This window comes from Tachysurus vachellii, chromosome 1 (genome assembly GCF_030014155.1).
Source record: "Tachysurus vachellii isolate PV-2020 chromosome 1, HZAU_Pvac_v1, whole genome shotgun sequence".
Lineage (NCBI taxonomy): Eukaryota > Metazoa > Chordata > Actinopteri > Siluriformes > Bagridae > Tachysurus > Tachysurus vachellii.
In genome coordinates, this window is record NC_083460.1 from 7,840,814 (window position 1) to 7,864,165 (window position 23,352).

At 36.6% G+C, this 23,352-nt stretch overlaps 2 long non-coding RNA genes and 1 pseudogene across 2 annotated transcripts; all 3 read right to left on the reverse strand.

Annotated features, from left to right (window-relative positions):
• Window positions 1-1,836: 1,836 nt before the first annotated feature.
• LOC132846340 (uncharacterized) lies at window positions 1,837-7,262 on the reverse strand. Its single transcript, XR_009648502.1, has 5 exons — window positions 7,112-7,262; window positions 6,588-6,668; window positions 4,591-5,621; window positions 2,309-4,087; window positions 1,837-2,216 (listed from the first exon to the last, which is right to left on the reverse strand). It is a non-coding gene; the product is annotated as an uncharacterized LOC132846340 (long non-coding RNA).
• Window positions 7,263-8,219: 957 nt separating this feature from the next.
• LOC132863017 (uncharacterized) lies at window positions 8,220-10,869 on the reverse strand. Its single transcript, XR_009650088.1, has 3 exons — window positions 10,760-10,869; window positions 9,922-9,999; window positions 8,220-8,345 (listed from the first exon to the last, which is right to left on the reverse strand). It is a non-coding gene; the product is annotated as an uncharacterized LOC132863017 (long non-coding RNA).
• Window positions 10,870-13,918: 3,049 nt separating this feature from the next.
• Window positions 13,919-22,009, reverse strand: LOC132843163 (semaphorin-4E-like; annotated as a pseudogene).
• Between the last annotated feature and the right edge of the window lie 1,343 nt (window positions 22,010-23,352).

Sequence of the window (23,352 nt, forward strand, 5' to 3'; positions counted from 1 at the left end):
GTTCTCTATGCCTGCTTTTGCTCATGCGCGTTTGCTCAGGGGGCGTGTGCGCGTTTTTGTTCATGTGTGTTTATCTCAGGGGGACGTATGCGCGTTTGCGCGTGTTTGCTCAGGGGGCGTGTGCCCGTTTTTGCTCATGCGCGTTTGCGCGTGTGCTGGTGTTTTGTCAGTGGGCGTGTGCGCGTTTTTGCTCATGCGCGTTTGCTCATGGGGGCGTGTGCGCGTGTTTGCTCAGAGGGACGTCTGCGCGTTTGCGCGTGTGCGCGCGTTTGCTCACATTGTGTGACGTTATAGGTCGTCGTCGTCGTCGTCCCCCCCCCCCCCCCCCCTTGGCTAACGATCAGTCTGAGAGACGCTCCTAACTATTTCCTAACTATGCGGGGTGGCATACAGAGAATTTTGTGAGAAATACCAACTGCAGTGCTCTGTTAATGTTTACAATAGAATAATTAGAGCTATTCCAATTGTTGTAAGATTAATGGTTAGAGAAGACATTTTGTTCTCCAAGGTCTCCCCAGAATAGAGGCAGCTCTCCTTAGAAGGTTGTGACTTTTGTGACAAAAATGCACAAACAGAGTCATTAGAAAATTTTACATGCTTATTATCCAAACCCTATTAAACGGGACTACATGCTTAAGGATTTTGATAACTCTGAAATTAAAAAAATAAGAAAAAAAATATTTGTCTTTCCCCCTCCCTCCTAAAGCTAAAGAGGTGAATTTCAAAATTTTAAATGAGATTTAGTCCACCAACGAATTTTTAAGATTGAAATTTAATCTTGATGTGAATAACTGTGTTTTTTGTGAAACAAATACAGCATGTGTTCTTCTTTTGTGATATGGTGCAACCTTTTTGGAGAGATATGCAAAACTGGTTACAGTCTAGGGAGGTTGAAATTGTAATTGGTTGTAATTTCTTGTTATGTCTTGGGAAGTTTTTCATTCATAAGTGCAGATGGTTTAAATCTAGACCTAACTTTAACCAGTGGATGAATGAGTTTAAACTCTTGTGCGAATCCTTAAAATTAGTTAAACACACAAAAGCCCTCAAATTGATTTCTCTGTTAGACAGAAATGAACTAATTTGAAATAAAGCCCTTTTGATTTATTTTGATACATATATATTTATTTACTAATTTGTATTTTTTTTTATTTATTTTATTTTTATTCATTTTATTTTTTTTGTCAGTTTGTTTTATTGTGATCTCTGTTTGTTATTGGCTATGCTCAACCTATGGCTGATTATTGTAATGTTACTTTGTGATTTGATTATGTACCTTGTTTGTTTGTTTGCTTATGATTGGTTACAATATAAAAAAATAAAAAATAAATAAAAAGACTGCGGAGTGGCATAATCATGATTTGATTACCACCTAGTCTGAGGGGAGGGGGTAACCCTATCACCCCGGATCAAACATGAGTTTTAATTACTTGTCTCCTATCACCTTGGAACAAACACACATGGCCTTTTTTTACAATACTGTTTCATCTGAGGTCATAAACAAACCTTTAAAAAAAGGTGAATCAAACACATGGTTTTAATTACTTGTTACCTATCTACTTGAAGCAGACACATTGGGGCTAACCAATATGAAATAGGGGGTGGTGGGAGGGAAAGGGGGGTCTTTAACTACTTGGAGTCAACACAAATAAATCCTATCGGTAAGCAATATATCAATACAATCATTAAATTTATTATGAACTTTTAACCTAAACCTAACATAAAATCATGACATACATATGTCAGATAAAAGGTCTGACCTTTGACCTATTCCTATCAGTAAACATGATATAATTAGTCATAAACTTTATGATTTTATCGATTATGGGTTATGATTTTATTGTTTTATTGGGGTCATAATACTGTCAAAATATAGGGTAAGGAAAGCCGCCCTTTATACCTGTCTGCCGATGCAGGCAGAGGAAAGTAAATACAAAGAGGAAGAAAGTGGAGATGAGAGGCAGGGCCGAGCTCCAGAGCCTCTGCAGAGAAGGGGGGGAGGTGAGAAGGAGATGCAGAAGAGGGTGAGGAGGGAGAGAAAAGTGGAGCAGCGGAGTCTGTGCTGACGGACAAGGATCTGATGGAGGCAGAACCAGGCTGAGTACGACTTGGGTCGTTACAGTCCCGTGCTCCTGCAGCCCGCCGAGCTCTCGCTCGACACACATGTCGTTGATACAGAAGAAGGCATCCAGCACCTCCAGCTCGCTCGCAGACATCTGCAGGTCACAGTTGTGTTCATGGGAAATGAAAGTTAGCATGGAAATATGAAGTGGTCAGCTGTTTGTCATGTCAAATTCTCTGTTGTCACCTCATTGCTGTAGTTGTCATTGCCTCCAAAGTCACCCCCCAAAATTGTCCAGGGTTACTAGTTAAACATCTTCTACCCGGACCTGATCGACAAATGTTCCATGCCTCAGTACTTCCTTGATCCGAGTCTGGACAACAAGGAAATTAGCATTATGCGTTTTCACGCCAGGCCGCCCTACGAGGACATTGTATTTAAGATGGTCATCCATGAATGGGAGTGCTCACATCGACACGGCTTCTGCTGCCAGTTCTCCAAGGGAATCTTCAGCTGTGGTTTCATTTCAAGCGCTATTGCTACAGGAGATGAGAAGCTGATGCTCAAGACATCTGTACAAACAGTTATCTTGTACTTAAGTTTAAACTTCAACGTGAATATGTAAGTTACTTAAGATGCTTTCACATTGCAGTGCAGCATTTCATTGTTGAGTAAACAATAAACTTTACACCAGGTCTTTACTCATGGGAACAAAAGTAATTTAAAAGATATGTGGATGAGGTTAACCTGTAATTAAAATGATAGTAAAGCAAATTCTGGATATTTTTATATAACTGAATTGACTCTCCTCAAATGATTAGATTTTAATGGTTATGTTTTCATATTATTTTGCAACAATAAAAATCTTTTTTAAACAACAACTTAATTTTCCTTACAAGTCACGTAGACTGAAAATAATGGTTCTGTACACAAGACATTACACAAACATTTATTTTACATTAAAAAAAAAAAATGCTCACAAAATGTTAGAATTTAAAAAAAAAAAAAAGATACATTGAGAGAGAGGTAAAAAAGTCCTGCAAATTTCATTGAGCTACTGCCCTGGAAACACAGTGCTGAATCTGGAAGCTTCAACAGCTACAGGTTTTTAAAAAATGTGTTCAGTGTAGATGTCTAGACGTGCCAAAGGTGTTATCTGACATGGATTTTGAAAGAATCTTTTGTGTATCCTGTCTGGAAAGACGAGCACAGGCTCTAATGCACAGAGACCTCCGCAAAACCATTTAACACTAGCTTGAATAATCAAAAAAAAATTTTTTAAAAAAGAAAAAACATAACTGGTGGTCACTCTCATTCAATGAATCCCCCAGAATACAGATTTATGAAGGAAATATGAATTATGCTGCCATCCCATGGATGACTGGTTGTATAATCCTCTTCAGTAGTCCATATACAATCTTCAATACATCACATCTATTTTGGCCTTTGTTTTTAATTGGCAAACAATATACTGTGCTTAAACCTGTTTCACTGCTTTAGGGTTTTAAGCAATACTGAGGTCTACAAATAACATGAAATAATAAAGTGTAATAAAACTGTTTTTAAATCTCCAATCAGTTCAGATTGTGTGACTTGAGCTATGAAACTGGATTATGTTGGATTTGTCATTGAGGTGTCTGCAAAATAAAAAATAAACTTCACTGGAGCAATTTGTCTCAATTATGCTGGTTTGTCATATCAGGGGATTCAGCTATTCTGTTGATTGTTATTTCTGTTGAACTTTCTTGAACAATTTGCAGTGGCTCCTGACAGACAAACACACTCTGTGGACTTTCCTCAGCTTTTTCCAAGCATCTCTGGACAGCAAAATGCCCTTTGTAGAAGTTCCATACCACAAGAGCTAATAATAGTGTTCTTATAATGACCAGGATATTGAGGGCCAAGAGAGATTTCTGCTGGTCCTGGACCTGCGGCTGAACCAAAGAATGTAAAAGGCCACCTGTTTACATACTGACAACAGGAAAACATGCAGCATTTCCATCTCTCAGACTCTGAACCACCTAACTGGAGAAAAAAAAAAAAATAGATGGACATGACTGGAAATTCAATGTATCTAACCTTCCCTCTCTAGAGTAGAGTCTAGAGCAATATTTTAGACCACAGTGATGTTTGAATCTTGATTCTGATTGGTCAGAAGGTGATTAAGTGAATTTTTTATAACAAGGACTTGCAGTAGATCTAGCTGGAAGGCACATAAAATGAACACATTAATATAAACCTTAATACGTTACTGTTAGCTCCAGATAATCTACTGTAGGTCAATAAAGAGTAAAATAAATACTGTAAAATACTGAGATGAATAGATTTATAATGTTTTGTAATGTAATTAAAATAAAATAATTATTTAAAGTTAATAATTAAAAAGTAAATAATTACTAAAAGTTAAACTTCAGGTCACATCACACCCATTGTTCCTTTTTGCCGGTTTTCCTACAACAGCACACCACATCATGATTTTTTTCCTTACAGCACTATATTACAGCAGCTGAGAAGTATATGCTGAGTACCTGTGTGTATCTGGATGAATGTTTTTTATAGCAATGCAGCGTTCAGCGCTGAGGTCCCAGCCGCAGTACGGGTCTCTGGCCAGCACACAGTCTATAAAGGAAGCGTAATGGTCACATGTACTCAGTGGCATCTGCACCGTTGCTTCCTCTGAGCCTGCATACAGCTGACCCTGAAACAATATGTGCAGCAATTATTAAAAAGATGGTCAAACTATAACAGAATCAAACTAAAACTGAATCACAAGTAGAAATAATTAAATGAACCAGAAGAGTACTGGTATAGCCATGATGGGAAAGTCATTAAGTATTATTTTATATTAGTTCTACTCGTGCGAATGATGAGGGCAAAAAAAAGATAGATTTGCATGTAAATAAAATGTGTTAATAGCAGTAGGAAAATTTTATTTCTAAAATATTTTGTAAAATTATTAAAAGAATAAAAACAATTCACTCAAGTGAAAATGCATTTCGATCATTCTCCAAAACTAAAAACAGATAACTATTTCTTCGCCTTTATAAAATCAATTAATTAGTCTAATGTCATACAAAGTTCCAATTTAAAAAAAAAAAAAAAAAAAAAAAAAAAACACTTGATTCTTAGACACAGCCGTCTCTGCATGATTTTCACTAATATCACTAATGCTAATGGCAAGTATTGACACGGTCACATTTTGCTTTATTTTTTTTTCTTGTGACAAAAGTCAATAACTATCCCATCAGCTCCATATACTACATACTATAAAACAAAAAGAAAAGCAGCTACCACTTGCTGTTACAAAGATTGTACAGTTGATTGAACACTAACACATACATGGATAAGTCTGTATAAATTATGTAACCTGTACACTAAATTTACATTTATGTATCTGTGCCAATAAACATGACCTGATGGCTGCTCCCATTCAGGGCAGTAGTGCTGGCCACCACTATACGAGTAAACACAGCTCCTTTCTTCACCAGTAGGGGCTGCTCAGAAGGCTTCACTGTCTGATCCATCAGTGGGTGGTCTCGGATGAGCTGAAGGGTAACTACTGCATAGGTGGTATTTTTGGAGAGAAAATGCCCGTCATTACGTAAGCTATTACTCAGGAAATTATAAGAGCATCAATAGGAACTGGGACCATAATTTCCTTGGATCTGGAAATACACTCCAAAAAAAAAATAAATAAATAAATTTCAGTATGCAGTATAATACTATATTATATTCTGACTTAATTATTCTGACACACTGCTGAGTACTCCGGCATTTACCGGTCAGTAAAATTACAGCTATGAAACAAGTGTCATAAGTCAGTGGTTAATAAAACTACAGTATGTCTAATTAATGTTTGAATATGCTACAATTGTGATTCATTTCTGCACATTTTTGTTTTTAACTGGATGTCTCAGCATTACTCATATGCAAGTAGGAAGAAAAAACAGAAATAAAATTATATTTAAGCATTTCCTTGATTTACATTGATTTATAGGTTGACACCCTTAGATAATTTGAACACACCTTATAGCATCATGTAAACTCCTACAATTTATTAATTTCATATCAGAATAAAAATAAAGTTGTTTGAGGCAATTGTATCCATGATTAAATTTGAGTCAGGTTTTCATACGAGTGTGTAGTACTAAATAATTCTCATATCATAATGCACATTATGAAATAGTATATGCAATACAAAGACAGCAAGGTCTTTGCAGCATTGCCACCTCATAATGCCAGGGTCCCCAGGTTGATCCTGTGCATTTGTGTGGAGATTTTCTCCATAAGTTCTCTCCATGTGCCCGTTTCCATCCAGCACTTTCTATGGGCTGCACTTAATTGTCCAAAGGTTTGAACAAGTGTGTAAATGTGCATTTGTATGGAGTTCTTTGGTGTACAGGTACATTATGTATCCTTTATTACATTAAACAAATCATACGTAATGTCTGAATCAGAAATAAAATGCTAGTGCGATTTAAAATGGGAACACATTGCAAATACATCCAACATTTATAGAGCTTACCCTACAGAGGGTTGTGAGGAACCTGGAGCCTATCCCTTGGAAATTTAGAGATCCTATCCAACAGACTACGAGGCTTTTGGACTGCAGGAGGAAACAAGAGTACAGGGAGAACATGCAAGCTCCCTTTACACAAGGCAGTTTAGGGAATCAAATCCCAAACATTTGAGGTGTGAGGCAAGCGTGCTAACCATTAAACCACTGTGCCATCCAAACTAATGTGTGTACCATAATCTGTAATTCTGAAGTTAATGGCAAACCATTATTGACTATAAAATACCAGTGAGTTGTTAAAATATAGTCTGTTAGGTCAAATGGGAAACCTAACCATGATGATCTTCACATGCCTTTGAGCTCAGGCTGATCTAACACAAATGGTAACGTTTAAGTCCTCTGCCTTAAGGTGTGACTATTGTTGGTCTGGTATTCAACCACAATCCTGATTACATTCAAAATCACAACTTGTCTTCTTCACTGCAGTTATTTAAACATATTCTGCTGGCATTTTTGAACTGAACATTACTCACCCCTGAGGAGTGAAGACACCATAGAATATACAGGTTTTCCAGGTGTCTGGACAGAAGAGGAACACATCCTGTATGAGAAGTGGTAGTCTGGTTTGAGGGACAGGACAGTCCAGGTGAGTCTTTAGAAATGACGTCCACTTTTTCTGCAATGTCCGCTGTCCTCTCACATCCCCCTAGCAAGGAGAGATCAGAGGGTATGAGAACAATGCTTCAAAAAAGTGACAGCAAGTGACAATAGTTATATTTATTTACTAATTAACATTATAAAATCCAACCAAAAATTTTTTTGGTAAAAGTATTGTTCTATAAGCAGATAATCTGTCATTTTAAGCATTTATTACTTTAAAAAAAAAAAAAAAAAAAAAAAAAAAAAAACGCGCAAATAGGAAAAAAGATCTATTCATGTATAAAAGCATCAAATGCAGGGTGATTAATCTTATATTTGATTTATAATCGTTTCCCATCTTGATGATTAGCTATTCTTGTGCATTTTTTAGTTACATCCAGTTTAAGTACTGATGCAGAATTAGGAACTATGTGCTTATATTTCCCCACCCAGGTATTTTGTCATCACCTAAGGTCTTTGTTTGAACTGGGTTGTCATCTGCCTCAGCCACATGCAATAACTATTCAGTGACTCTAAACTACTCAGTCACAATCTCAAAGAATTAAAGAAAGTTACGAGATGTAAAGTTGAGTTTTAAATTATATATGAAACCAGAAGACTCATCAGTCCCTTACTTAGTGTAATAAAATTTACATTCATACCATTAAGCCATGAAGTCAGGAATTCAGTTGATCTAAGCTCCGCATCACAACTGGTTCTGAGCCCAAGAAATTCGAAGATGTAGCAGAGTACAGCTGTCCATCTAAACGGAAATCAGAATTATATTATTAAAAGCATAATGATGGTATCATTGAGTTACTTTCTTTTAAAGCATTCAGAAGATCATATCAGCCATCATAAGTAGCAGCTGTGACTAAAGAATTGACCTTCAAAATTAATATAATGCATGAACTAAATACTTTTAATCAATCACTAACTAAACATTGTGCTCTTTGTCTGTTACATCATGAAACAGTTTGCCTTAAGAGATGAAGCACCTACCGACAAATTCAGAGGCGCATCTCTGGAAAGGATCAAATGTACACTTTCCATTCCAAACTTCTTGTTGTTTTGTTGCAGATCAGGATGAGTTGCAGATCAGGGCTTTGCATAATAGCATACCTGTTCCTATTCATATGATATATTTACTGCACAAAACTGTTGAATCTAACCAGGGTTTGAAAGAGACACGGCTTAGGGGTGTAAATTCTAGTTCTCAATATTCTCAAAACTCAGACTATGTTTGGTTCTTTACTGTATTAGGAAATGATCATTTTTTTTTATACATATTTGAGCATTTACATATATACACATAAATTTCTGTGGATGTTTTAGAAATTTTTTTTAGAAAGTTTTTATTCTTTAGACTTTCCTGTACTGAAATTAGAGTCTTATTTGTACACCAGTCATAAGTATGTACAGTCTTCATCTCATTATTTTAAAATCTGGTTACTAGCAAAGTGAAAGAGCAAAGGAGGAAATCATGTTCAAGTACTTAATTTCAGTTCCACTGAAAGATCTCAGATTTTTTTGTTTTTGATTTTTGTCTGTTTGCCAGAATTCAGTCACAGCATCGTCCAGTTGACTTCCTCTTAAACGCAGCATCAACATCATTAAACTCAAACTGGAGTTTCTACAAGAAGAACAAGAAGTTTGTCCATGAGCCAAGATAAGGCTTCAACCTCGTTCAAGGACCAAGCTTTATTGTAACCCAATGAGTTGTCTAAAGTGCATTAATCAGTGTAGTTGTCTTCAAACCCCTGGCTGGATTTTACAGATACAGGTCAAAAGTTTCAGTTAATGTTTACATCAAATATAAAGAAAAAGTATGATCTCCTTCATCAGAGAGCTGGTCTGATAAATTTCTAAACCGAACGGTCACTCACTCCGTTTTTGTTTTCAATGATCAATAATAATCAATAATGTGTAATCAATAATGTACAGATGTTCCTAATGTACCGGATTTTTAGTGCATTTCTTCCGTTCCTTCATCATCATAAACCACTTTCAGAGTGTTGGTGATGGTGGTGTGATCTCAGGTTGTGGCAGGATTTTTAGTACTAGATGGGCAGCTTAGATTTATGAAACTGCTGATCTCCTGTGAGTCACACATTTTACTCTCAATTTTACAATGAATGGTCACAAAAAAAAACCCTCACCTGTGTTTTCCCTTTGAAAATACATATTAGCATTATTATTATTATTATTATTATTATTATTATTATTATTAATAATAATATTTTAAAGTACTTTAGTGTTTAAAAAATGCATTCAAAAATAAAAATTGTGAAATCACAGTGACAAAGAGATGATATCTGAAATTTAAACAATCTAATATATAGAAATAATGTTTGAAACTAGAATAAAAGTACAATCATTAAAATAATAAGCAGGAAGAATGTAAAAATGATAGAATATAAGCAAATATACCCCAGTTATAAGGCAAGTTGAAATTGAAACAAAAAAAATAAAAAATAAAAAAAAAAAAAATAAAAAAAAAAAAAATAAAAGTTGAGGTTGAGATAAATATAAATAAATAAATCTATTAGATAGAATAATAATTGTATTATTATTATTCATTCATTCATTCATTTTCTACCGCTTATCCGAACTACCTCGGGTCACGGGGAGCCTGTGCCTATCTCAGGCGTCATTGGGCATCAAGGCATTATTATTATTATTTAAATGAAATATTTTTCCTTACCATAGCCTCCTTGTGTGTGATGTTCTTGAGTTCCAGGGCAAAGATGGCTTCTCGAGCTCCCAGGATGAGCAAACCCTCCTCAAAAAACAACAACAAAAGCAACAAAAACAGCTCACTTACTCAGAGTAACTGTTTTTCGTGGTGTGCTGTTCAATGGCCAAACCTGACCCGAAGTCAATACAGCTGGAACCCAAAAAAGACAAGACAAGGAAGAACAGCATGTCCTAAAGTTCTTCAAATCTCTGTATTAGGACCCAATTATGGTCTAGGGGTATTTAGGGAAGTAACACTCAAGAAAAAAAAAGGATTTATTCCCAGGAGTATGTGTGAAATGGAGGAAGGCAAGACAACAACTTCAATCGATAAGGGTGTTTATTAATCCCAATAGTAGTGAGTGTCAGAAGAAGAAAAATAAATAAATAAATAAAATAAAAATAATAATAATAATAATAATAATAATAATAATAATAATAATAATAATAATAATAATAATAATAATAACAACAACAATAACAATAATAATAATAATAATGAAGGTGAAACTATATACAGACCAATTAACGAAATGAGAGGTGGGGGGGGGGGAGTGGTGCTAAAGGAACAAAACAATACTAACTAATTTGATTGGACCCCATAGCCTGACTAATAAATCAAAATGTACAAACAAAAAAAAAAAGGTCTTCGGCGTAAAAACGAAGAAAAAAAAAAATCTAAACTACTCTAAACTAAATCCAAAACACAAAACGTACAAGAGGTGGCACTCACTCCTAAACTAGTGTGTCTAATACAAAGTTAAGGTAACCTACGTGTACACAATGTATGTCGCTCGACCTCTTACCTGTCCACTTTTCCCCTCTAACCGGAAAACGAGTCACCCACAATATACACAAATAGTGACAGAACAGAACAAACGGACGGGTATGACACACAGTACGCAAACTCACAAACAGTCGGCTTTGACAAAGCGTAACAACAAGGATGAATGAGACGCTCCAGAGCAACCTGCACTCCTCCGGTGGCGTTTCTTAAAGTACCGGGATGATTGTGATTGGAGAAGAGACTCGTGACGTCACTTTTGAATCCGGGAGATTGACGGTTCAATGGACCAATAGAAAACTGCGGATGGACCTGAAGCGAGATAGCGCGAGAGAGCAAAAAAAGGAGCAAACAGGCACAGCCACATAGACGTAACACTCTGCTACAGAACAACGTCAGTCTCAGTCTCTCAAACAGTCACACTGTAAAATATTATAATATCTTTTTTCAGCATGAAGAAAAAATTGTAACATTTTACTTATAATAACAGATTATGTTTAGATTGATGTACTTTAGAAGAGCAGGGTGAAATAAGACATACTGCACATGAGCTGGATTTTTAATTGTAACCTTTTACAGTTGCGCCCCATATAATTACCTTGTAGAAATACAACTCGACTCGGTTGAAAAAAAATGTTATTTTAAGATAATTTCATCAAGAACAGCATAGCTCACACTACATTATTGTAGAGAACAAAGTCACAGTTTCCTGTCTTAACATTACAGTAAAACAAAGAGCTTAGATTATGAAGACATATTCATGAAAGACAAAAAACTCTTTATATTATATACCAGTTGTTCAAAAGATGAACTGAATATAATATAATATCAGAATCTCATTTTAAAGGTCATGGATCGAATTGTCTTTTTTAGATCTGTATATGACTCAGCACAGAATAACTAAAGCAAAGCTCACATCCTTCCACTTAACAGCATCGACCGCCGATTATCCAGTGGAGTCGCAAATTTATCACATGCACCGTAATTAAACGCAATTTCCATTAGTTTATTTTCCCGTTTGCAAATGTTGTACGATCCACAACACATAACAACACAGGGCATGTGCACCTCATGCAGTGAAGTTTAAACATATTTGAGAACTTTTTGAACATAACAGAATTTCTGCATTAATTACACTTATAACACAGTGCTGTTACAGGCCTGAATGTGCTTGGTGTTGTTTATTATCTATAACAGCAGCTACAGGGAAAACAATTGTTGATGATTTTATCAACTGTACAAACGTGCAAGTTTAAATGTTATCATGTCTGTAGTAGACTTTATAGTAGAAGTCACAGTGACGTTTATGGAAGATGCTCCACATGATTAAATACTACTGTAAGGCGTGGGGGTTTAACTGTTCATGGGTTGATTTCAATAAAGACGATGGACTTGAAATATTACCCGCTAATAACTTTTATTGAGCAGAGAGTTAGAACTGGAAAAAAAAAAACAACACCTCACTTCGTGCCCGAACACACACTCCTCAAGCTCCTCTCCTTTACATTACATCCTCCTCCTCGAGGACTCAACATCAAAATAAAAGTCCTTGATAGAAAATTACGTAAAGCAAAAAAACCGATAGAGTACAATGAACGTTAAACAAGCAACCTCACACTACTACCAACAATAATAAACAGATTTAAACATGTTCTTTTACAAAGTATAACTGGTAACTGGTGCTTTGTTTAAGATATGTATTTAATATTTAGTAATAATCTTGCAGTAAATAATTTTGTTTGGCATCCGTACAGATAAAAACCTATAGTGCGTCTAAAGAGACTTTATGTATTCAATAAAGACATAAAAGTCAGAATTGTTTTTATTAGTATCGGCCTGTGTTTATATTATGACTGGAACGGAGATCAGTCCACATTTAACATGTGATTAAAACAAAAACTTTTCTCTGCAAATGTTGAGTTCCATCCTATGCCATTGAGCAATGCTGCTCGGAGACCAGTAAGTACTGAGCTGAACGTGCACAAGCGCACTTGGTAATAAAGCTGCTTCTGATCCTGAGTCAGTAGGACATACTGTATTGTTAGTTACTTACGCTGGGTCCAAATATAATGGGGCTGTCAACTGACTTTGTCTTTAAAAAAATAAACAAGTAAAAAAAAAAGAATACATAGTTTGAGTACAAATGTTTTCACCGAATCTTTTTTACAGTTTCTGTGTGAAAATTCTCGGTGCAATTTGTAGAACAACACAAAAAAACGGAAAGAGAAAAAGCTGTTTGGAAAGTAGCAAAAGAAAATGTTGTAATGAAACGTTTTGCCTGGAAGAGGGCAGTGTATGACATCAGGTCAAACAGGTTTGTGAAGAGGGATGGCTAAAGACATATGTATAATGTGTATATATACACAGTATATACACACACAGGTGCTGGTCATATAATTAGAATGCCATCAATATAAAAAGTTGATTTATTTCACTAATTCCATTCAGAAAGTGAAACTTGTATATTATTTTCATTCATTACACACACTGATATATTTCAAATGTTTATTTCTTTTAATTTTGATGATTATAACTGAGATTCTGATAACTGAGTGGAGATGAGAGTCCAGAGCCTCTGCAGAGGAGGGATGCAGAGGAGGGTGAGGAGGGAGAAAAAAGCAGAGCAGTGGAGTCCCCTGCTGACAGAGGTGGATCTGATCCAGCAGAGCCAGGCCGAGTATGACTCGGGCAGTCATCTATAAATGGGAGTGCTCACATCGACACGGCTGCATCTTCAGCTGTGGTTTCATTTTAAGTGCTATCACTACAGGAGATGAGAAGCTGATGCTCAAGACATCTATACAAACAGTTATCTTGTATTTAAGTTTAAACTTCTACGTGAATACGTAAGTTACTTAAGATGCTTTCACATTGCAGTGCAGAATTTCATTGTTGAGTAAAAATTTTAATTACCGTGTAATTAAAATGATAGTAAAGCAGATTCTGGATAAAAAAATAATGGTTCTGTACACAGAAGACATTACACAAACACATTCAAAGTTTATTTTACAGTAAAAAATTCTCACAAAATGTTAGAAGTTAAAAAAAAACAAATTGAGAGAGGTAAAAAAGTCCTTAAAAACCATTTAACACTAGCTCGAATTGAGGTGTCTGCAGAATGAAAAATAAACTTCACTAGAGCAATTTGTCTACATTATGCTGGTTTGTCATATCAGGGGATTCAGATTTTCTGTTGATTGTTATTTCTGTTGAACCTTCTTGAAATATTTGCAGTGGCTCCTGACAGACAGACACACTGTGGACTTTCCTCAGCTTTTTTCGAGCTTCTCTGGACAGCAAAATGCCCATTGTAGAAGTTCCATACCACAAGAGCTAATAATATCAGTGATGGTATAATGACCAGGCTCTCGAGGGCCAAGAGAGTTTTCTGCTGTTCCTGGGCCTGCGGCTGGACTGAACAATTCTCCATTAAGTCCCCCAACCTCAGCTCATATATAGCATTTCGGATGACATAGTCTTTACCATTGGAGGACTCTACAGAGGTGCAGGTGTAGAATCCAGCGTCGCTGTCCGAGGCATTGAGGATCAACAGGTTGTTGTGATGAATGTGGTACTTGTTGGAGTTTTGAATTGTGTGATTGTTTACGCTCCACTGCACCCGGGCCAGGTTTGATCCTGGCTGGCACAGCAACCTGACCTCGTTACCAGGTTAGAAGGTTTTAATGATCGTAGTACTTTCTGTAACACAAAAACAACAGTCTTTGATAGTCTTATTTACTTTTAGTGATAAGTCACAATGGACTTAAACCATTTCTGCTGCATATATATTTACCCATACAAGACACTTTTATCAGTAAAAATTGTACTATCTGAATCATTGGGCATAAAAAGCCACCTGTTCACATACCAACTGCAGGACAACGTGCAGCATTTCCTTCTCTCAGACTCTGAACCATCTCACTGCAGGAGAAAAAAAATACATGGACATGACTGAAAATGTAATGTATCTAAAATTCCCACTTGTGCACAGTCTATAGTACAGTCTCTAGAGCAGTCAATTCAATATATTACACCACAGTGATGTTTGAGTCTTGATTCTGATTGGTCAGAAGGTGATTAAGTGAAATTTTCAATAACGACTTACAGTAGATCTAGCTGGAAGGCACAACAGGTTTATATTAATGTGTTCATTTTAATGTTATGCTATATGCTACAGATAATCTAGGTCAATAAAGAGTAAAAAATACTGTAAAATACTGTGATGAATAGGTTTATGTGTTATTTCATTTTTAAAAAATCAAATAATTAAAAGTAATTAATAATTACTAAAAGGTAAACTTCAGGTCACATCACACCCATTGTCTTTTTGCCCGTTTTCCTACAACAGCACACCACATGATTTTTTCCTTACAGCACTATATTACAGCAGCTGAGAAGTATATGCTGAGTACCTGTGTGTATCTGGATGAATGTTTTTTATAGCAATGCAGCATTCAGCGCCGAGGTCCCAGCCGCAGTATGGGTCTCTGGCCAGCACAGTCCATACAGGAAGCGTAATGGTCACATGTACTAAGTGGCATCTGCACCGTTGCTTCCTCTGAGCCTGCATACAGCTGACCCTGAAACAATATGTACAGCAGTTATTAAAAAGATGGTCAAACTATAACAGAATCAAACTAAAACTGAATCACAAGTAGGAATAATAAAATGAGTACTGGGATAGCCATGATGGGAAAGTCATTAAGTATCATTTTATTTTAGTTCTACTACTGTGAATGATGAGAGCAAAAAAAAAAATTAATATCTTAGATTTGCATGTTCACTAAAATGTGTTAATAGCAGTAAGCTAATTTTATTTTTATAATATTTTGTAAAATTATCAAAACAATAAAAACAATTCACTCAAGTGAAAATGCATTTTATTATTTTCCCAAAGTAAATAGATAACTATTTATTCCCCTTAATAAATCAATTAATTGGTGTAATGTTACACAAACAAAAAGAATAAATAAATAAATAAAAAAATTTGCCTTGATTCTTAGACACAGGAGTCTCTGACTGATAAGATTTTGCTTTAGTTTGTTGTTTGTGCCATAAGCAGCTGAAGTCCATAACTTACCCATCAGCTCCATATACTACATACTATAATATAAAAAGAGCAGCTACACATTTTCCATAGCACAGAGGCATTAGCAGCCTAGCTAATAACTTGCAAACATAGTTCACATCAACTTCAAGAGCTAAGACAAATATTTGTGCACTGAATTTAAATAAATGGGCTAAACATCAGCAGAACATCAATAAATGGCTTTCCACATGCAAGTATACTGCTGATCAAATTTGCATTACATTGTTGAATGCTTCGAACATGGCTTGCTGATCAGTCACAGCTGCTAGCTGGAAAACTTTAACCTCCTAAAAAAAGTTAACCTCCTAAAGTTTCATTTCATTTTCATATCAGAGTAAAAACATTTTACACAAAAAATAAAGCAGTTTCTGAGGCAAGTGTATGCATGATTCAACATAAAAGGTTTTCTATGAGTGTGTAGTGTAAAATAATAATTCTCACATTATAATAATGCATATTATGAAATAGTATGCAATATAAAGACCGCAAGGTGGTGCAGCATTACCACCTCTTACTGCCAGGGTCCCCAGGTTGATCCTGTGTATTTGTGTGGAGATTCTCTCCATAAGTTCTCTTTATGTGCCTGTTTCCATCCATAAACATGCCAGTACTAGGACGGGCTGCACTTAATTGCCCGAAGGTGTGAATAAGTGTGTGAATGTGCATTTGTATGGTGCTCTTTGGTGTATGGGTACATTATATATCCTCAATTACATTAAACAAATCATACGTAATGTCTGAATCAGATATAAAGGACTAGTGCAATTTAAAGTGCTTCATAATGGGAAAACATCCAAATACATCCATTATTTATAGTGCTTTACCTACACCGGGTTGTGGGGAACCTGGAGCCTACAGTATCCATTGGGGCAAAATGTAAAGATACTATTCCTCAGCCAGCCTACAATGTTTTGGACTGCAGGAGGAGACCAGAGTACCTAGATTATATCAAAGCACAGGGAGAACATGCAAGCTCCCTCTTCTCAATGCAGAGGAGAGAATCATACCTCAAACATTTGAGGTCTGAAGCAAGCATGCTAACCACTAAACCACCGTTCCATCCAAACTAATACCATAATCTGTAATTCTGAAGTTAATGGAAAACCAATATTGACTATAAATACCAGTGAGTTGTTAAACTAAAGTCTGTTAGGTTTCCTATTTGACCTAACCATATTGATCTTCACATGCCTTTGAACTCTGGCTGATCTAACACAAATGGTAACGTTTAAGTCCTCTACCTTAAGGTTTGACTGTATTGTTGGTCTGGTATTCAACCACAATCCTGATTACATTCAAAATCACAACTTGTCTTCTTCACTGCAGTTATCTAAACATATTCTGCTGGCATTGTTGAACTGAACATTACTCACCCCTGAGGGGTGAAGACACCGTAGAACATACAGGTTTTCCAGGTGTCTGGGCAGAAGAGGAACACATCCTGTATGAGAAGTGGTAGTCTGGTTTGAAGGACAGAACAGTCCAGGTGAGCCTTTAGAAATGACGTCCACTTATTATGCAGTGTCCGCTGTCCTCCCACATCGCCCGAGCAAGGAGACATCAGAGGGTATGAGAACAATGCTGCAAAAAATTACATCTTAGCAAGTGACAATAGTTAAATTTAGTTACTACTTCAAATTCTAAAATCCAACCAAATATTTTCTAGTAAAAGTATTGTTCTATAAGCAGATCTCCCATTTTAAGCATTTGTCTTAGGCAAAAAATACAAAACAAATAAAAAACCTGCAAATAGGAGAAAAGTTTTCTATTCATGTATAAAAGCAACAAAAGCAGGCTGATTAATCTTATAAATATTTTATATATAACCGTTTCACATCTTGATGATTAGCTAATCTTGTGCAATTCTTTAGTAACATCTGGGTTGTTAAGTACTGATGCAGAAGCATGTGCTTATATTTCCCCACTCAGGTATTTTATCATCACCTGAGGTTTCTTTGTTTGAACAAAGAAGTGATGAGGACCACACAACCATTATTTAGGTCCTGATGAATAAAAACATAGAAATGTAGAATGGTGTACTGTAATATCAGCAACATCCTTTTATAAGGAAGAGTACCTTACAAACGCGGGCCACCCTTGACACCTCCATCTTACTGTAGGCATCGTACTCCACAGCTCTTTCATTAAAGAAAAGGTAAATCTTGTCATCATCCCCCTCTGGGTTGTCATCTCCCTCAGCCACATGCTTCATGCCAATGAAATTGGGATCTGAAATAACACAACTAATCAGTGACTCTAAACTACTCAATCACAATCTCAAAGAATTAAAGAAAGTTACGAGATGTAAAGTTGAGTTTTAAATTATATATGAAACCAGAAGACTCATCTCAGTCCCTTACTTAGTGTAATAAAATTTACATTCTTACCCTTAAGCCATGAAGTCATGTATATAGTTCTTATGGTGCCATTTAAGCTGCGCATCACAACCGGTTCTGAGCCCAAGAAATTGTAAGACGTAGCTGAGTACAGTTTTCCATCTAAACGACAATCAGGATTATATTATTAAAGCATAATGATGGTATCATTGGGCTACTTTCTTTTTAAGCATTCAGAATATCATAACAGCTATGTAGTAGCAGCTGTGACTAAAGAATTTACCTTCAAAATATAAATCATGAAATAAACTTGGAAAGAAAAAATTATAGTAAAAACTTTAAAACTTAATAAAGTGACTGAAAACTTTTCTTGAAAACTTTTTTTGAAAATCTATCACTAACTAAACATTGTGCTCTTTGGTCTGTTACGTCATGAAGCAGTTTGCCTTGAAAGAGGAAACACCTACCCACAAATTCAGAGGCACATCTCTGGAAAGGATCAAATGGACACTTTCCTTTCCCACTTTGTTGTTTACCTTTGAGAGTCAGCTTGCCGTCTTTATAAGACTGGAAGACAGAACACTGCTACTGTACATGAAATGTCTACATGGTGAGATCTAATACAACAAAACATGCACACAGGCTGAAACCCATGTTAACAAATGTCTACAATATCATAGCAAGGACATTTTACAGCAAAACATATGGAATTTCTCACCATAATATCACAGGTCGGGTTAAAAGCATTGGTACCACAAACGAACATGGTGTCGTTCGACATTTTATGAAGGATCCGGATGTAGTTATGACACTCAGTCTGGAAAGGAAAATTAAAGGTAATACAGAGTCCAAGGAAGTCAATCAGAAAGAGACAGAAAACAGATCTGTTAACAGAACCCAAGACAGACGAATAATAGGGAATAATTTCATAGGCTAGGTGAGGATTCAGAAAGGATCAGGGCTTTGTATAATAGCATACCTGTTCCTAATCATATGGAATATTCACTGCACAAAACTGTTGAATCTAACCAGGGTTTGAAAGAAACATGGCTTAGGGGTGTAACATCTAGTTAATATTAATAAAATTTAATAATAAGCTTAATATTCTTAAAACTATGTTTCGTTCTTCACTGTATTAGAATCAGAATCAGGCTTATTAGCCAAGTGTGTTGACACACACAAGGAATTTGGTTCCAGCTGTTTGTGACTCTCAAAAGTACAGACATAAATAACACTATACTATACAACACAAGATAATACAGATAATCATCGCCATCCTGGATGAGACCGGTGAGTGTTAAACTCCTGAAATTTGCAGATGATACTAGTTTGGTCACTTGAAGTGCAGTCATTAGTATAGAGGGAGAATAGAAGTAGGGAGAGGACACATCCCTGTGGAGCGCCAGTGCTGATTGTCCGAATGCTGGAGGTGACACCTCCCAGTTTCACTTGTTGTTTCCTGCCTGTCAGGAAGCTGGTGATCCACTGACAGATGGAAGGGGTTATAGTGAGCCTTAGGAGTTTGGAGTGGATAATTTCCGGAATTATTGTATTAAAAGCCGAACTGAAGTTGACAAAGAGAATCCGGGCATATGTTCCTGGGCAGTCCAGGTGTTCCAGAATGTAATGCAGTCCAATGTTGACTGCTTGATCGTCCACTGATCTGTTTGCACGGTAGGCAAAATGTAGGGGATCCAGCATCTGTTTTGTTTCAGTCTTTAGAATGAATGAAGAGAATTCCCGGCATGAATAAAAGGGTTTACAGTTTAAGAACAGTGATTCCAGGTTTGGGCTGCAGTATTTGTTCAGCACTGTGACATCTGTATACACCAACATTCATTGTAGAAGCATATAGAAGAATGAAGAAGCCGATTCCGCTGCCTTTCATTTTACCCGATAGCTCAGTTAAACGGTCCGCTTGGTGTAAGTGGAAGCCCGAGAGAAGTAATCGTGTGTGGGATGGAGTGACTGAGCCAAGTGTTGGTAAAACAGAGAGCAGTGGAGCGGTAAATTAGGAAATCGTTTGAGTATTTACATATATACAAAGATATATGATTATCAAAATCAACTTTATAAAGTAGGTTAGCAACCGGAAGCGAGTTTCAACGTCATCCAGTAATGTCAGTCTGTGTGTCATCAGCGGTGAGAAATTCTCTCTAGAGTACATTAATCAGTGTAGTTGTCTTCAAACCCCTGGCTGGATTTTATATATACAGGTCAAAAGTTTCAGTTAATGTTTGCATAAAATATAAAGAAAAAAATTTCTCTGCGATCAGAGAGCTGGTCTGAGAAATTTCTAAACCTAACTGTCAGTCACTCACTCTGTTTTTGTTTTCAATTATTAATAATAATCAATAATGTGCAGGTGTAAAGATGTCCCTAATATACTAGATTTTTAGTGTATTTATTCCATTCCTTCATTCATTGCTTCATCATCATAAACCACTTTCAGAGTGGTGGTGATGCTGGTGTGATCTCTTGGGTTGTGGCAGGATTTTTAGTACTAGTTGGGCAGCTTAGAGCATTTATGAAACTGCTGATCTCCTGTCAGTCACACACATAACAGTCTGTCGATTTTACACAGAACGGTCACACACAAAAAAAACCTCACCTGTGTTTTCCCTTTGAAAATACACGTGCGCTGCATCTCTGAAGTCACCGCCCATTTAACCTACAAAAAAGAGAATATATTTCTTTACTTATCTAGAATTACAGTGCAGGTGAAAACGTACTACTAAAGCAAAAAATATTAACATTTACTTTAACTATTATTATTATTATTATTATTATTTTTTAATTAAAGTACTTTACAGTGTACAAGTTTAAAATGCAGTCAAAAATATAATTGTGAAATCACAGTGACAAAGAGAAAATTTAAACAATCTAATATATAGAAATAGAAAGAATGTTTGAAACTATAATAAAAGTACAATCATTAAAATAATATAAGCATGTAAAATGTAAAAATGATAAAATATAAGTTAAATTTACCCCAGTTATAAATTAAATTGGAATTGAAACAAAAAAAAACAAAAAAAAAAGTTGAGGCTGAGCTCAATAAAAAAATAAATAAATGTATTATTATTATTATTATTATTATTCAAAGTAAATCTTTTTCCTGACCATAGCCTTCTTGTGTGTGATGTTGTTGAGGTCCAGGGCAAAGATGGCCTCTCGAGCTCCCAGGATGAGCACACCCTCATCTTCCATCAGGAGCATGGTGGTGTAATTCCACACTCCCTCCTCTTGAAAGACATGTCCTCTGTTACCTAGCAACAGCAGAATAGGCTTTTATTGTCCACTTGGTTTCGAGTAGTTATAAGACCTTTGGTGCTCATAATAAAGAAAAGTACAAAGAAGTGAAGTAGAAGAAAGACTTAACACAACTGTAACTTTTGACCTCAGTAACTCAATAATGCTTTGTGTTTTTTGTATTTGCAATATTGATATTATAAAGGCTGCAATGTTCCAATGCCCTAAAATGATCTATTTCTATTATTTATGTATGTATTTATTTTACATACTGTGGGGATCTTTTATATTAAGCTGCGAGCTTAATATAAATAGCCTTTAAATTCAGTAAGAATTTAAATCAGCACTTTTTAACCATTCAGCTGCAACAACACATCAACATGCTTTTAATATATTGCAAGGTTTATCACAGTAACATTAAACAGCAATGCTGTGCAGCCAAGTCAAACTATATATTTAGGAAAAAAAATAAAATAAAGCAACAAAAACAGCTCACTTACCCAGAGTAACTGTTTTTCGTGGTGTGCTGTTCAATGGCCTGACCCGAAGTCAATACAGCTGGAACCCAAAAATACAGGACAAGGAAGAACAGCATGTCCTAAGGTTTTTCAAGTCTCTGCTAAGAGCAACGTCAGTCTCAGTCTCTCAAACAGTCACACTGTAAAACATTGAAAATATATTAATGATAATAACAACAGATTATGTTTAAATTGCTGTACTTCAGAAGAGCAAAGTGAAATAAGACATACTGCACATGAGCTGGATTTTTAATTGAAACCTTTTACAGTTTTCCATACAATTACCTTGTAGAAATAGAGAAAAATCTGTCATTCAAGCTGGAAAATTGAACAATTTAAGATAATAAATTCATTAAGAACAGTATAGCTCACACACTACAATATTATAGAGAACAAAGTCACAGTTTCCTGTCTTAACATTACAGTAAAACAAAGAGCTTAGATTATGAAGACATATTCATGAAAGACAAAAAACACTTTATATCATATACCAGTTGTTCAAAAGAAGAACTGAATATGATATACATAATATCAGAATCTCATTTTAAAGGTCATGGATCGAATTCAATGAAATTCAATTCAATTAAATTAAAGGTCATTTTTTTTAGATCTGTATTCAATGCAGCACTGAGAATAACTGTGGCAAAAACGACCAACACCAGGGAAGTGAACAAACAGAGTATAAATAACAGACAGGAACCAATCACAGCACAGAAACAGAGACAAAGACAACACACCTGAAGGAGAGAAGGAGTACAATTAATGTCCATGGAAACCAAAGAGTGGGCGGAGCAAACAATTAACAACCGGGAAAGACAGCAGACAGAAACACAGACAGACTCATTACAGAGCCCCCCCCAGGAGTGGATTCCAGACACTCCAAAGCAGAACCGGAGGGTGGTGGAGCGGAGGCGGAACAGGGGGCGGGAAGGCGGGCCAGGACCATGTGGCGGGAGAGGGCAGGGCAGAGCCGGCAGAGCAGGAGGCCAGGGCAGAGCCGGCAGAGCAGGAGGCCAGGGCGGAGCCGGCAGAGCAGGAGGCCAGGGCGGAGCCGGCAGAGCAGGAGGCCAGGGCGGGACTGGAGACCAGGGTGGCGCTGCAGGCAGAGTCAGCGACCAGAGCAGGACCGGAGGCCAGGGTGGCGCCGCAGGCAGAGCCAGCGACCAGAGCAGGACCGCAGGCCAGGGTGGCGCCGCAGGCAGAGCCAGCGACCAGAGCAGAGTTGACGGCCAGGGTGGTGCTGGAGGTGCTTTGAACCTACAAGTATGGACAGGAGAGGGAGAGACTGACAGAGACAGGGAGACAAAACTAGGGACTGACAGAGCAGATAGGCAGAGCAGTTTGGTACCAAGCCCTCCAGGCAGGACAGAGAGTCTACGGGGCTTGGGCACAACCATACTCGCTGGTTCCGTCGACCCGG